This window comes from Nycticebus coucang, chromosome 11, assembly GCF_027406575.1.
Source record: "Nycticebus coucang isolate mNycCou1 chromosome 11, mNycCou1.pri, whole genome shotgun sequence".
NCBI lineage: Eukaryota > Metazoa > Chordata > Mammalia > Primates > Lorisidae > Nycticebus > Nycticebus coucang.
Window position 1 is genome coordinate 55,533,988 of NC_069790.1, and position 13,822 is coordinate 55,547,809.

Below are 13,822 nucleotides of genomic sequence, written 5' to 3' on the forward strand. Positions count from 1 at the left end.
TTGTATATCACTTAATAACAGGTTGGCTTTATTTCTCAAATTACTTTCTTTTGCTGTTCTGGTGCTACATTATTCAGACCATTAAAGGCAAATGGTGCATCCTGTGGACAGAATTATGTATGGCCTATTCTGTAATGCTAGTGCGATCTCTGTTACCTGATTGCAGCATTATAACCACCCATTATAGCATGCACTATAAATCACCTGTACACAGGAGACAGGTTGGATCCTTGGGTAATCTGTGAACAGTGACACTCCTTATAACCAGGTCATACCCCCTGTTCTCAGCAGAGTTTCCAGAATATGTGGCAGCATACTTCCATTAGCTAGTCAGATGGAATGATCAATAAAAGATCTATTCCCATTCCGTGGAGTAGCTTCTACAAGGTATGTGATGAGGAAGCTCACATCAAACACAGAGCGGCTGAAAAGCCAAAAAGAAAATAACACTATCTTATACTTGTGTGGCACATTTTTGGTTTAAAAAAAAAAACCCTCAAAACAACAGAAAGAAAATCCAGAGCCTTCTCATGTATGATTTTATTTGATTTTCACAACAATCTCATGGAGTAGGAAGGCAAGTTTTGATGATTGCCATGTTTACAGAGACTTGGAGGGGTTACATGATTTGCCCAAGCTCACAGAAATTTTCCGATTCCTACTATAAGTCTCCTGCTAATATTTTTTCATTATGCAAAACGCAGACAAAAAACATTCCACTTATTATACTGCTTTATTAAATTGTGGTCTCAAATGGAGCTTGAGCGCAGGTGAAGGTAATGTGAAGTGAAAGAAGAAAACATGAAAACAGTGTTCTTCAAACTGGATAAAATTGTGACATTTTATGTTTACACATTGAATTTTGAGTTAGCCATCTAAAATCAGTATGTGACATCCGTTGATACTTTTTGCAATGAAAACTTTTTGTTTTTGAGGCAGAGTCTCACTATGTTGCCCTCTGTAGAGTGCCGTAGTGTCACTGCTCACAGCAACCTCCAACTCTTGGGAGTAGCTGGGACAACAGGCACCCACCACAACACCTGGCTATTTTTTTTTGTTGTAGTTGTCCTTGTTTGGAAGGCCCAGACTGGGTTCAAACCTGCCAGCTCTGTTGTATGTGGCTGGCACTGTAACCACTGAGCCAGGCGGGCTGAGCCTGAAAACGTTTTTTAAAACTACTGTAAACTTTGTGTAGGCACCTGAGATGCATCGCAATGAAAAGTATCAATTGTTTGTTTTTAACTACTTCCCAGGGATCTGGATGCCTCCAACCATATGGCCATCCACCCTCCCACATGTCTACACCTCTCACATCAAATAAATACACAATAAATATGTGCACGCATGGCTCAGTGTGTGTTAAGAATTTGTAATCTGTCGGATTCTAGTTTCTCTTATAAAAGTATGTGTCCAATGGCTTGAGAAACTTTGGCTTTTTCAGTCAAGAAAGAGCTCCCACCTAATGGGCACAATGTAGGGGTATATAACACTCCTCCTGTGTGAAAGGCTCCACTACAGCTCAGATACTACCTAACAAAAGCAAACCAGGTAACCCATCATGGCTATATTAATCTGCAAAAAAGAAAAAAAGAGAGAGAGAGAAAGGTATCTTCAAGTATGGGCCTGTGCATTTTTGTAAAAAGTGACTTGAAAATGTCAAATGGAAAAAAAAACCCTGAACAAATAAGAGTAACATAACTTATAATGGACTCCCAAAATCAGACCGGGAGGTGATGAGAGGATGCCAGTTTTTTCACCAAATCTCTCTTCCTATCTGGCCTGGGTTAGGTGCTGAGTAATCATCATTGTCTGTGCGACGGTTGGTTAGATAGATGGGTAGGTGAATCGGTAGACGTAGGGATTAATTAAATGTGGCACATGCAGGTATGAATTCTATAGAAACCACAGTTTCTCTTATACTTTTAAACTTCAAAGTGGGCCCTGGAAGCCAGTCTTGAAAAAAAAAACAAAAAACACCAAAAATTAACATCCTTTTTCACTTTGCTTTTTATTCACCTTCCCGACTCTGACCCACACAAGCACTAAGGAACACAGTAGTATGTATGAGTATTAATTACAGGGACATGTTATACATCTTCATGAGATAGATAGGGAAAAGTATTATAATCAATGCCCCTTCAAAGATTAGGAAACCAAAGCTCAAAGAAAGTAGTGCAGCCAAGACTTTGGTCCAAGTCATCTGAACACATGTTTTGGATCTTTCCGGTCAGATACGTCTGACCGGTTATCTCATGGTTCTAGAATCTAGCTTTCCGCTCTCTAGCAATTAATCCTCTAGTGGTTATGTAATAACTCGGATGTGCAAATTTAATGCTTGCCAGAGGCACTTAAAAATCTGAAAAAGTGGTAAAGTAAAAACAAAATAAAACCCAAACCAAAAAGCTTTAGGATTTAGAGGAGTGAAATGATGACGGCCAAAGAACAAACTGGGGAGGCTGACATCTTTGACCGTGGATCCTCTGCCCTGCTCCCCTTGTGTCGCATTCTCAGAAGCACCTTCTTTTTTTTTTTTTTTTTTTTTTTTTTGGCCGGGGCTGGGCTTGAACCCGCCACCTCCGGCATATGGGACCGGCGCCCTACACGTTGAGCCACAGGCGCCGCCCAGAAGCACCTTCTTGATTCGCTGATGTAGTTCTGCTTGCAGGAGGGAAAGGCGACAAAAGCAAAACAAGATTTTACTTCTCTATTAATATTGCATGCAGCTTCCAATCCTGACTCTACAAAGATGTTCTCCAACATGTTCTCAGTAGCACACTTAATTGTAAGGGGCTTCATACAACAAAATTACATTTCTTCAGTTAATTTTTTATTTGTTTGTAAGTGTACTCCAATTTGAATTACATTTTTTCCTGGAAAATACGTATTATGCCAAATTCCAGCATTCTCTGTGTCTTTTGATTATTGTCCATAAAGGCTGCTGGGAAAAGGTTTGAACCTCCTTTTGGTCTACTCTTTTGTTTGTTGCCTCCTGGCCCTTTCTTCCTTTTCTGTTACCACCCTCCAGGCTACCCTGACTTCAAACTTAAATTTGAATTGTGAAATCCTTAGGCAACAATTAGACTTTGTGCCAGTTAATAAAAATGCAGAAGTAGCCTGCACTGTAGAGAGGGAAAACATAAGAAGTTGGCAAAGATTTAAAAAGTGCATTGTAACCAATTATACAAGAACAAGACGTGCTTACAGATAATTTCCTAAGTTTGCTCTCGTCTCTTTTAATTGTCTTTGTAATGTGTGGTATAGCTAGATGGCTGACAAAAATGACATGACAAATTGGTTGAGAAAAGCAAACATCCTAGTGTCTCTTAATATACACAATAGCTCTCCCCGAAACTCAGTTTCATGATGGTGCATGTAGCCTGAGATCAAGTGTAGCAACTCGAACATCTCCTACGGCTGTGCAAGCCGCCCTCGTAAGTAGGATCTGAATCTGAAAGTTCAGTCTGAAACACACATACCCAAACCAATGCGATAATGGGTTAACATTTTCTTGAATTTTTACCTTTAACAAAATACATTTTTCTTCCTATTCCCCTTTCCTCCACATGGATCCGTGATTGTAACTCAGTGGCTTATGAACCTGGACAGGAAAAAAAAAAAAAAAGACATTATATTTTCATTAACCTCTAGCTGAAATTTAGCCTTTTCTTCAATTATGAATGTAGGTAAAAAATTTGCATTTTTTTTTACCAGTAGGAATTTTAGTTATTTTCATATTACATTAACTTGTTGTAAGTATATTAAAATATTATTTGCATTTACTACTTCAAAACCACAGAAGTTATTAAACCTACCACTAGCTCTTGCTAAGTTATTAAATCTATTGCTAAATCTTATTAATGTGCTTATTGAAAATGTGTTTTTTAGAATTTTAATAGCCATATTTATATATAATTATTTTCTTTATTATCTCACATGTTTTACTTTATGAATTTAAATATAGTTTTCTGGTTAAGGGTCTATCTTCTATTGTCAAAGGGTCCCTAGCACAAAATAAGTTAGTAGCACTTCATCCGTATGTTGGGTTACCGGAGGTCAAATAGGAAGTCTAGCTCCAAAACACAAAAATCCAGAAATGTAGTAGCTTAGACACAAAAGGGTCTGTTTGTTATGGTGGTGAAATAAAATTAGTCTAAAATAGATGAAAAAGACATATAATGGACATGAACATAGTTTTTAAGCTATAAAAGGGTTATGTAAATAATGGTACTATTATCACTATTAATAATATTAAAGTGTAAATAACAATGCTTCTTACCTCTTAAAAAATAATTTCAAACCAAGCTTTACAAAGTTCCTTATATTCCACTCCTTTGGAAAGAAAGTTCAAATACTTCTTTCAACTTTATTCAGACTACAAACTGAATTATAAAGTATATATCCTTACTGTATTGTCCCCCTGAGAGGAAAGAATTTGTGCATATTAAATATGGTCATTTCCTTGTTTCAAATTCTGTGCTCCCTGTTTCAAATTTCTTGGTCTCAATGAAAATAGAAGATTCTAAAAAAAAAAAATTATGTAACCATTTTTCTTTAATAAATGAGATTTTTAAAATATTTATTTTCCTGTTTCTATAGTTTTCCTCAGCTGAATAAAGGTTTCTCATTTTAAAGTCACAGAACTTGATCTTTTTTTTTCTATTTTTATTCCAAAATATCTCATGAAAGGAGACATTTATGCCACTTTAAATAATAGACATTTCACGGAGAAATGAAAGAAAGAGCTGAGGAACTTCCTAAGTTGATCAACAGGTTCAACACAATCTCTAGCAGAATTATCTCTAGCTTATTTGCAGAAATTAACAAGTTGATTTTAAAATTCATATGAAGTCCAAGGGACCCCAAAATAGCCAAACAATCTTGAAAATGGTGAACAAAGTTCAAGGACTTACAATTCCCCATTTTAAAACTTACTATAAAGCAATATTAATCAAGACAGTATGGCACCGGCATAAAGATAGACACATAGATCAATGAAAAAGAAGTATGAGTCCAGAAATAAATCCATTTTTCTGTGGTCAATTGATTTTCAACAAGGATGACAATTTATTTATTTATTTTTTTTATTGAGACAGATTCTCACTTTGTCACCCTTGGTAGAGTGCTGTGGCGTCATAGCTCACAGCAACCTCAAACTCTTGGGCTCAAGTAATTCTCTTGCCTCAGCCTCCCTAGTAACTGGGACTACAGGTGCCCACCACAATACTTAGCTATTTTTTGTTTGTTTGTTTATGTAGCAGGCCCAGGCTGGGATGGAACCCACCAGCCCCGGAGCATGTGGTTGGCACCCTAACCACTGAGCGACGTGTGTCCAGCCTGAATTGTCATTTCAATAAGTTGTGCTGAGACACTTGGATAGCCACATGCAAAAGAATGATTTAGACCCTTACCTCACACTATAAAAAATTCACTGAAAATGGATCAAAACCTAAGTATAAAAGCCAAAACTATAAAACTCCCAGAAGAAAATATAGGTGTTAGTCTTCATGCCCTTAGATGTTGAATGCATTCTTAGATACGACACCAAAAGCACAAGCAACCAAAGAAAAAACAGCTAATTTTTTCATCAAAATTAAAAAATTTTGTGCTTCAAAGAATATTATCAAGAAATTAAGAAAACTCACAGAGCAAAAGAAAATATGTGCAATTTGTATATCTGATAAGTGACTCGCATCTAGAATATATTTAAAAACCTAACAACTCGATGATAAAAAGACAAATAACCTAAATTAAAAATGATGAGCAAGGAAGCTACACAAACATTTCTCAAAAAAGATAAGCAAATGAGCAATAAGCATATGAGAAGATGCTTAATTCATTTGTCATTAGTGAAATGCAAATCAAAACCACAATGAGATGCTACACATTCTCTAGGATGGCTATAATAGAAAGAGCAGATGATAACAAGTGCTGGTAATAACGTGTAGAAGTTGAAACTCTCATATACTTCTGGTGGAAATAAAAAATACTGCAGCCACTATGAAAAACAATCTGGTGGTCCTCAAAATGTTTAACACTATTTGATCCAGGGATTCTACTCCTAGATATATACCTCCCCCTCAAGATTAAAGCTCGTATAGAGTTATTCATGCTGCATTACTCATAATAGGTGGAAATAAGCCACATGCCCATCAACTGATGATTGGGTACACCAAATGGGTCACATCCAAACAACAGAATGTCATAATATTTATCCACACAAAGAAATGAAATAAGTACTGATCCATGCTACAACTTGCCATACAACCTAGAAATGAACTCTTTGGTATTTATCCCTGAGAAATAAAGCTTTATTTTCACACAGAAGCTTGTTCATGAGTGTTCACAGCTGTTTTACTTGTAATAGTCAATACTGGGAAACTGCATATATTCCTCAATGGGCAATCAGCTAAACAAACTGTGATATATCCATAACATGGAATACTACTCAGCAACTACGAGGATGAGCCTTAAAGAAACTATGCTGAGAAATAAAAAAAAAAAAAGCCAATCTCAAAAGGATACATGCTTCATGATATTATTTATGTAACATTTGTGAAATACTATGATTATAAACAGGAAGAACACATTAGTGGTTGCCAGGAGTTAGGGATGAAGGATGGAACAGGTGGATGCAGCTATCAAGGGATCACATGAGAGAGTCTTGTAGTGATAGCTCAGTAGTATCTTGACTGCAGTGGGGGTTTCTTGAGGCTGCGCACATGATGAAACTGCATGGAATAATATACAGCACACATGGATAACTGATGAAAACCCTAATATTTCATGGATTTCTCTACGGATTCTAATAATTTTTTTTCTTGGTTTTGTTATTCTACTATAGTTGTGTAAGATGTTAACATCGTAGGGAAAAGTACCAGGGATTTTCCTGAACATTCCTTATGATCTCTTATGCATTTGTAAATATTTCAACATCAAAAAGTTTCGACAATTTTTAAATACATTATGAGAAGAGAGGTGAAAACAAGATAGCAGTCAGACCCTGTTAAAATGGGACAAAAGACTCATTTAGGTTTTGATCCTAACAACTCAATAATAGACAAATAACCCAAATCTTGGTTTAAACGATGTCTCAGCATCTCCAAAACACCATTGGTTCCTCACTCTTGTGCAGGGTGTAGTCAAACTATTTTTTCTTTTATTTCTACATTATTACCTATGTTAAAACATTTTTATTAAAAATATGATATGAAAGAGACCCAACTAAATATCTGTTAACTGAAAACTATATAAAAATATAAGAATATACAGCAGTTAAAATAAATGAACAAATCTCAAATACATAATGTTGAATAAGAAAAAACTCAATTATACAAGATGTGCATTGTAAGATATAATTCACATACATTTTAAAATAGACAAAACATATATTGATTCATACAAATGAGACAAAGTATAAACATGTGAAAGTTTAGATTAGTAATTACTTCTAGGGAGGATACTTCAATTGTATTTATAGAGTTTTATTCCTCTTTTTAATGTCTAAAATATGTTTAGCTTGATACTGTTGGGTGGTAGGCATGTGAGTGTTGGCCCATATTTTTATGTATGCTTCACTGCATGCTAGAAATATTTTTATATTTTTTACAATAAGATGTAAACATTGGGGGTCACTTGGATAGCCACATGCAAAAGAATGATATAGACCCGTACCTCACACTATAAAAAATTCACTGAAAATGGATCAAAACCTAAGTATAAAAGCCAAAACTATAAAACTCCTAGAAGAAAACATAGGTGTTAGTCTTCATGCCCTTAGATGTTGAATGCATTCTTAGATACGACACCAAAAGCACAAGCAACCAAAGAAAAAACAGCTAATTTTTTCATCAAAATTAAAAAAATTTGTGCTTCAAAGAATATTATCAAGAAATTAAGAAAATGTACAGACAGACGAATTACTTATAGGAGAGAGATGAAAGGACATTTAGGATAGTGTGAGGGGAAGTTTCAGGACAGCTGTGCAGACGGGAATAGAAGCACATAGGAAGAACCACAAAGGCGGCTTAATTGAAATATCTCTAAGAAAAAAGGTGAAGCTCTAGAACAGCTGATGTGTTTGGCATAGCTAGAGGAATTTTAAAGTTCTGACAGAGAAAAATTGTGGCTGAATTAATAATAGGTGCCTACAATCGTCAAGTCATGGAAGCAACCCAAGTGCCCATCAACCCATGAATGGATTAACAAACTGTGGTACATGTATACCATGGAATACTATTCAGCCATAAGAAAAGATGGAGACTACATCTTTTGTGTTTACCCGAACAGAGTTGAAACACATTCTTCCTAGTAAAGTATCTCAAGAATGGAAACAAATGTATTCGATGTGCTCAATACTAATATGAAACCAATATTAGTATTCCATAAACAGAAGGAGAGGTAGAGGAATAGAGAAAAGCAGACACCATAAACAACAGCCTGTCCACATGAAAGAAAAAACACAATGTGGTCTAGCAAGGGGAAAGGTACAGGAAGGATAAGGGCGGGGAGAAGGGATTGGCAGGATCTCGCCTAATGTGCACAATGTGAGGGTGTTCAGCACACCTCCTGGGTGAAGGGCTCAACTACAACTTGAACTTCACCTTAGAATTAAAAACAATGTAACCCAAACATTTGTACCTTCATATTAATTTGAAATTTAAAAATATTCAAAAAAAAATAGCTGCATAGAAAACTAAGCCAAAATAAAAAAGCAATTTAACCTCAAGAAAAGAAAACAGAGAAAGGGCAAATAATCGCACCATGGCATATGGTTCAGCTGTTACAGTACTTGCATATACCTCAAAATAAATATTGAGTGATAATCTAACCGAAATCATGACACGAAGTAGCCAGAGGGTAAAGAGGGAAGGACAGTCATAGAGGTAAACTGTCACCTTGCTTTGCAGGAAGTCAGCACATAACATCTAAATTTGAAAAATAAAAAGTAATAGTAAGGCAGTGCCTGTGGCTCAACAGAGTAGGGCGCTGGCCCCATATGCCGGAGGTGGTGGGTTCAAACCCAGCCCCGGCCAAAAACTGAAAAAAAAAAAGTCATAGGGTAGGATGTTTGAACCCACCACCTACAGCATATGGGGCCGGCACCCTACTCCTTTGAGCCACAGGTGCCGCCCAAGGAGGATTTTTTATAAATATATTCTAAGGATGTTGTAGAAAAGTCGGATAGCCATGTATGGAAAGATTTTGTTTCAATAGGAAGAACTTAACGGCTTTACAGAGGAGGTATTTTTGTCAAATTTCTTTTGGTTGTAACAAACAATCTCATCCTATATGCACTTTCATAAGGACAAAAGGGGGCTTTTACTATAAGTGAGGATATCAGGGTAGCTGCTTGGGACTTAAGTGTGGAAAATACAGAGGAGCTCGGTGAAGGAGCGGAGCCAGGAATCTGTTGCCAAACGGAACAGATGCTGCTATGTCTGGTCTTTCAGAATCACAGGGTTTATGGTGTCTGCTTTCTCTATTCCTCTACCTCTCCTTCTGTTTATGGAATGGCTTTCTGTTCTTCGAGGCAAACGTGTTTGCTACAGAATGGCATCCTCAGCCTCAAAGCCTGCAGCACCTACATCATCTAGGTCAAAGGAGAACTCACTAAAACTTCTGAATTCCAGTTCCAAGTTCCCAGAAGAGATGATCTAACTGTCTCAACTGTGCTCAGGTGTCCACTTCGGTCATATTTACACTGGTCAGCCGAGATAGAGGTTGTGTGCAGCAAACAGAGCAGCAGAAATTACTAATGTGAGCACACAGGGAAAGGTGGTTCTCACAGGAGGAGGGGAGCAGGCTAGGCAGAAGGTCTAACAGCTGTCCATTATATATCTTCAGGATAGATATGTTTTGGGTCAAAGAGGTGTGATAAAACAATTACAGTCAGAGAAAAAAAAATTGAACTAAAGCGCACAACCATAGGTCCTGTCTGGACACCAATACCTGATTGTGCTTACATAACAGGGGCTGATAAGGAAGTGCAATGTAAAATAAAGTTTGACCTTCAGACCTAATATCACCCTTCATCTTTGCTCCCTGCTTGGAGCAGCCAGGGTTCTGTTTGTCCTTTTCTGATGGTTGCTGTGTTTTGTACTGGTATGTTGCTTAGAGGATTTAAAAAACCAACCTGTTAAGACCTGTCTGCGAAAGCTTACAGAAGTAAAGTACGAAAAGTTTTCTATCGGTATCCAGTCTCTTAAAATTGTACAAGGGAGCACTTAATAGCCTAAATCTTCAATTAAACTGGTTTCATAATCATTTTTTCCTAGTGCTCAAATTTATACTCAAAAAACATTGAAACTGCTTGTGGAGGAAAGTAATTTTTCAAGTGTCCAGTATAATATCAAATCTCAAATGCTATTACTTGACAGAGGAAATGGTTTCATAAGAAAGCAGAAAAATTTCCTGGAAAAATGTCAGAGTAAAAAATATATCAAGACTCTTTGACAGAACTAATAAAATTGACAAACATCTCTGAAGATAAATTTTGAAAAGGTGTGAAGGCACAAGTAAACAATATTAGGAATAAAAATATCAATGATGCTTCAGAGATTAAAAAGAAAATGAGGTGTTATGAATGACGTTATGCTATTCTTGTGAAACTCATATGAAATCAATAAATATCTAGAGAAAACATGACTCACCAAAATTTACTTAGGAAGAAATAGGAAATATAAACAGCCATATGCCACAAAAGACATTGAATCAGAAGTTAAAACTTTCTTACAGAAAAACCAGGCATGTGTGCAGAGGCAAGTAAAACTCAGTGGAAATCAACCAGGGGAGAAAGTGAGAGGAGGGAAGGGATGAAAACCTACCTAATGGATACAAGGAACACTATTTGGGTGATAAGCAAATAGCTGAGCTCAAGCGTTACGAAAGTGATTGGTGTAACCTAAAACATATGTACCCCCTTCATATTTTGAAATTTTAAAAAGAACAAATCTAGATGGTGTTGCCAGCAATTTTCCAACAAATAATCAAGGAAGAAATAAGCCTGCCAATATTAAAAAATAATAATTCCAATATCGCACAAATTATCTCAGAATATGGAATTATAAGAATATCCCTAGCTTACCTTTTAGGTTAGTGTAACTTTGATAAAAAAAAAAAAAAACAAAGTCAGAGCAAAATTTCTAATTGCTAATCTATCTTGCTTATGACCATAAATAAAAAATCCTAAGAAGAATATTAAAATAATTCAGAAGTGTGTGTGTTTTGTGTGTGCACATGCGTGTTAACAAACTGCATCACTTGTTTGATCCCAGGAGAGCAGGTTTGATTTTATATAAGAAATCAGTTAAGTACATTACCATATTAATAAAGGAGGGAGAAAATCATGTCATTTCAATAGGTACAAAAAATGTAATTGATAAAATTACAGATCCTTTTCTAAATTAAAAGAAAATAAACTAGAAACAAAAGAGGACTTCTTTATAGTGACAAAGGGTATCTACAGAAAACCAACAGTGAACATAATGTTTGATGATGAAACATTGGAAGTATTCACTTTGAGATTAAGCACAAAACAAGGCATTTGGTGGCAACTCTTGTATAATATTGCACTAGAGGTCTTAGCCAAATAATCACACACACACACACACACAAAGTAATAAGGGGTATGAGGATTGGAAAGAGAGAAAACTGACGTTATTTCTGAGTATAATCAGTGTATTAAAATCCAAGGAAAGCTAAAAATAAATTTCTGAAAGTAATAAAATAAGTAAGCATATTTCTAGATTATAAAACTCAATATATAAAATAAATTTCAACAAACAGAATATGAAATGTTAAATGCTATGTATAATAAAATCAAAATTATAAAATATCTGGGAATAAATAAAATCATCCCCAAACTTCATGAATAAAAGTATTAAACTTTATTAGCAAACAAAGAAAACCTAAAAGAACAAATATGATTGTCATATATGTGGATAAGAAAACTTGATCAATCTCATGGAAGCATTGATTCTTCTAAAGGTGATCAGTAATTTCAATGATATTCCTATGAAAATTCCAATAGGAACTTAGTTATACTTGATTAGGTGATATTTTTTTTTATTTATGGAAGACTAAAGGGCTAAGTTGAAGAAGGGAAAGAGGTACTTCCTTTATTGCATACTGAACATTATTATAAAGCCATAATAATTAACACAAAAGGGATTTTTTTTTTTTTTTTTTTGCACTTTTTGGCCGGAGCTGAGTTTGAACCCACCACCTTCGGCATATGGGGCCGGTGCCCTACCCCTCTGAGCCACAGGCACTGCCCAGAAGGGATTTTTTTTTTTTTTTTCAGAGAGTAGTCTACTGAAACAAACTAGAGAGCCCACATACAGATATACTTATATGTGGGTTCTGGTGCATGATAGCAGGACGCTGGGGTGAGAATGCACATTTCAATCAAATATCCTGGCACACTTTAGTATCCACAAGTGAAAAAATAAAAGTATATCCCTTTCACACACCTTATTTAAAAACAATTTCCATTAAAGTGAAGTTTTAGATGAGAGAGGCAAAGTTAACTTCATAAGAACGTATTTTTATGACCACCATATAAGAAAGGATGTCTTAAAATCTATACAAAAATTATAAAGGAAAAGCAAAATTCTGTCATTTCATTCAAAAGATATAAAATGATAAAAAATAGACACAAACTGGGGAAAGAGATTTTTAACACATAAACCTGACAAACTACTCATATCCAAAAGCCCCCAAACAGATTTCCTACAAATCAATTAAAAAGAAAGAAAAATGATCCAATGAAAAAATGGCAAAATCTTGAACAAGAACTTCAAGATAAATCATACATGGAAATAAACACACGAAAAGATGCTCAGCTCTACTAAGAATTATTAAATTTAAATTTCAACTAGAATGGCATAATATACCCACAAAACTGGTGAAAATTAAACTTTGGTGGCCTTACTTGCTGATGAAGATGTGGGAAAAGGATAGATTTTATACTGCAGATAGGAGTATCAATATTTTCTATAACCACTTTAGAACACAACTCATCATTTTCCAATAAAATTGAAAATATGTATCTCTGTGACCTATATTACACTTTGGGGCATATATGCACATGTGCACCAAGAGAAATATTCAAAAATGTATATAGCAGTGCTGTTTGTTCACTTACCAAATTCTAAACAACTCAAATGCCCATCAACAACTGAACAGATATATTGTGTTTTACTACAATGGATTTCCATGCAGTAGTGAAATTTTAAAAATTCCAGCTACCTAAAACACCATGAATTTAAAAAAATTGATGAATAAGAAGACCCACATTAAAAAAAAAAAAAACCCACATGAGGTGGTGCCCGTAGTTCAGTCGGTAGAGTGCCAGCCACATACACGGAGGCCGGCGGGTTCGAACCTGGCCCAGGCCAGCTAAATGACAATGACAACTGCAATCAAAAAATAGCTGGGTGTTGTGGCAGAAGCCTATAGTCCCAGCTACTTGGGAGGCTGAGGGGAGAGAATCGCTTAAGCCCAAGAGTTTGAGGTTGCTGTGAGCTGTGACGCCAAGGCACTCTACCCAGGGTGACAGCTTGAGACTCTGTCTCAACAAAAGAAAAAACAAAAAACAAAAAAACATATGATTTTATTTATATAGAGTCAATGTGTTGTTTAGAGATTCAAGGAAAAGGTAATGCTGTTATGAAATGCAATGAAACGGTAAGCACAAAATACTGGATCCTGATTATTTGAGCAAGAAAATGGGATAAAAAGAGACTCTGACACCGAGATTTCAAAGTTCTTGGGACTGTTCTGTCTCTCATCTGTACAGTGGGTTGGGGGATGTTTGCTATAT

The 13,822-nt window shown here is 35.8% G+C and overlaps 1 long non-coding RNA gene across 1 annotated transcript; it reads right to left on the minus strand.

Moving 5' to 3' along the window:
- Nucleotides 1-2,000: 2,000 nt before the first annotated feature.
- Nucleotides 2,001-3,599, minus strand: LOC128598503 (uncharacterized). Its single transcript, XR_008383636.1, has 3 exons — nt 3,521-3,599; nt 2,633-2,655; nt 2,001-2,517 (listed from the first exon to the last, which is right to left on the minus strand). It is a non-coding gene; the product is annotated as an uncharacterized LOC128598503 (long non-coding RNA).
- Nucleotides 3,600-13,822: the final 10,223 nt, after the last annotated feature.